This window comes from Ptychodera flava, chromosome 15, assembly GCF_041260155.1.
Source record: "Ptychodera flava strain L36383 chromosome 15, AS_Pfla_20210202, whole genome shotgun sequence".
NCBI classification, from domain to species: Eukaryota; Metazoa; Hemichordata; class Enteropneusta; family Ptychoderidae; genus Ptychodera; species Ptychodera flava.
In genome coordinates this window covers 16377358-16380796 of record NC_091942.1, presented here as the reverse complement: position 1 = coordinate 16380796, position 3439 = coordinate 16377358, and positions in this window count along the sequence as shown.

Sequence of the window (3439 nt, the reverse complement as noted above, 5' to 3'; positions counted from 1 at the left end):
ACTATTTTCTATTTTTACATCCTTCGAGATGAGTGGAAATAGCGTCATCCTCAGCTTCAGGGGTTAGGCGAACATGATTCTGAGTATGAAGCTGCAACGCGAGCGTCAGCTTCACCGGCTTCAGACCCATCTTCGCTTGCCAAGGCCCGCTGTCGGGCAGCTGGATGCTTCCCGAAATCAGTTAGTGGAAGACTCCTGTCTGGCTAACGAGCCGTGCGAGCGGACGATGCGTCAGACCATGCAAATTCCCGACTGTGTCCTATGGAATGATAAGTGTAACTAAAACCAGAGTGAAAATCCTAGTTGTTTTTTTTTAACGTCAGTATTCGGATGTTCCTACGGTATGAATTAAGGGTTGGACCATTGAATATTGCGGGGAACTTGGAAGATTGGGGGGGGGAGAATCCGAGGGGTTGCCTTTGAAATAAAAAAAAATCTTGCCAAGGATGGCAGAAAAATTAAAAATTATTGCCAAGAGATAAGAAGTAAAAAATAGTGCACGGACAGATACTGTAGGTCTTTGCTTAAAATTTTCAGCGAGCCCTCCTGAAGACCCCATTTTATAAATCTCTATTTTTTTGGCGTGTCCTTCTGGGAAACCATTTTTATAATATCTTTCAATGTCGGCATGCTATAAAATATTTTCTTTTTTCCCCCGAACCCTTTTGAACATGACATTTTCAAAACATTTCTTAATATTTTATGATTTAATTTAATTCAATTTATGATTTAAAGGGATTTAGTCGTCAGAAGTGCGCTTAAAGGTCGTATGGGACCCATATGACCAATTACAACACTGTATCCAAGGTACGATGGTAACTGATGAAAGGTAAAATATATCTCAGTCATAATCTAAATTGTATAAATTAAATGTTGCAGCTATGTTAAGGAGGTGCATCTAGATATCGTGCACAAAATACATTGTTTGTAAACAAGAAAATCGCAAATGCGCACTTTGGATGACTGTTTCCCTTATATGATTAAATTAATTACATTTCACTTCAACATTGCCGTGATTTGATTAATAGTTGAACTCTCAGTTTTGTCGTTGTTTTACATGTACATATTGTTTCAATTTGAGTAGCTTTATCCATTTATTGTGCCAAAATGCACCTGGGTATCCTGTGTCCATTGTTGTTGTTTACAATGATGTGCCAGGTTATTCATGATTTGTCGACAAAAGCATTTGTTGAACATAAAGTGGTCCCGGCACTCACCCCAATATTGAATGTTTCTAGAACTACCCTTTCTCAATTTCTACCAACTTTAAGCACAAAATGCAATGTGACAAGTGTTACATGGGTTGGGCAAGGGTGCAAGAATTTGCCAGAAAATAGACCTACTTACCGATGTCTTAATACTATCTTTCATTTATTATTTATTTTGTCTTTCAAAGAATGTTACAGGACACACCTTTTAATATCCAAGAAGAAGCTGCATTCCAAAGTGAATAGTAACATGCTGAATTATGTGTCACATAAACTTTTGAAACAAGTCCCAAACACTTCTGCAGCTTATTGATATGCAGAAACCGCATTTGATTTCCTGGCATTTTTGCATTTTTTTGCAAAAAGAAGTGAAAAATTGAATGTTTTCCTATTAGGATATTCACTTGTGTTGATGAGGCAAAAATGAAAAATCATTTATTATGTCTAATATATTTTGTCTTCACCAACACTGTTAAACACACTCAAAATGGCTGCTACTATGTAACCCCATTTTAGTAAAATTCAACATTTCCTGTATCAGGAGGAGACACCCCTCCTAACCATCCTCTTGGTAATTGGATTAATTATGTCATTTCTATGCATTTGTAGTCTTTGAATCCTCAGCCAGTTTGTGTCATATGCTTTTAGCCTACTCATCGTATTTTACAGATTGAGACCTCGATGAATTCTTTTTTGTCTCCATCAGTAACTTGCTGTAGCAAAAGATGCTTCCATTTTATTTCAAACATTCCAGCATTCTGAAGCAACTGTTGTTTACCTATAGCTCCATGTACAGTAAACTTTGTGCTGCTTTACATTTATTTCCTCTTTCGGTTTTGCCATGTCATATGAAGAAAAACATCTAATAAAAAGAACAGCAAGCACACTTGCGTTCGAAAAAAAAAGATTTCTCTGAGAGGGGCATTCGAAGTGAAAAATGATACCAGAATTCCCACAGTCAAAAAAGATATTTCAAGGTAAAGCAGGGAGAAAAACAAAATAATGCTCCAGGGTCAATCTTCTAAGCCCCCCAGAATATCAAATGGTCCATCCCTGACAAGACACCAACAAACACTGCCACAGATCATCTACTGAAAATTACAAACACTACTAAAATGTGTCTCTATGAGATATTCTTCCAATAAAATATTACAAGCGAACAAATTTTACTTAAAAACTATCTACTGTTGCTCAATTCAGGGTGTTTTATCTACTCGTGAAGCCTTGGTCACCAAATTCCAGAAAACGAATGACAGCGCCCTAGTAAAGTACTGTCCAATCAAAAGTGAACATGTCATATTCTGTAGACATCTGGTACGTTTTAATATTCAAATTTGGTAACACAGCGGAAACAAGCTGCAACACAAAATCTGCTGTGGTACAAATATAAACTAATGTGCCCTAGGGCATTTAAACTAATGTGCCCTAGGGCATTTATAGGATGTTCCATTACATTGGAAGGCTATTTCACAAATAAAAGTTTTAATTCATATCCTAAACATGTTACATTGACAAGGGGACGGTTGACGTAAACACATTGAAAACGAAAATATATCAGTTAGGGGCAATAGTTTTTAAGTCGGATAAAACCCTCGTACTCGGGCTCTTCTGGTATATAAAGTCCAACCCTACGATAAAATGTCTCGGCCTGCGGCCTCGACATTTTATCGTTGGGTTGGACTTATATATATACCAGAAGAGCCCTTGTACTCGGGCTTTATCCTATACATATTCAATAGAAAATTGTGAAAGAATACAGCTGTTTTTCTTCAAGGTTTACGCGAATTTCATCACTTACCTGTAATCGGGTAGAGTCACATCGACGTGACGCTGAAGCACAGACGTATTGAGTTTTCTCACTTTTCTCTATCAGTTCCTCTCCTTTTCTTCATGCTCTGACTGATCAGAGTAAATAAAATAAATGATTATATAACCTAACCTAGCCTCTTGACTCTTTTTTATCTTACACCTCATTACAAGAACATTTATCTCTCATAAACACATCTTGTAAATATAGCTGCAAAGCAGCAATGAGCGGGTTTTGAGACAATTTGATGCACAGATAAGAGAAATACATGCAAAAAGATGAAAGGCTGTGAGTAAATTTGTGAAATCGAGGTCAAAGGTCATCGAGGTAACATGACATTTTGTACAAAAAAAATGTATCCCATAGTTATCCCTACCGTATATACCAAAAATCACACCTCTACCTCTATTGGCTCGCCCAGAAT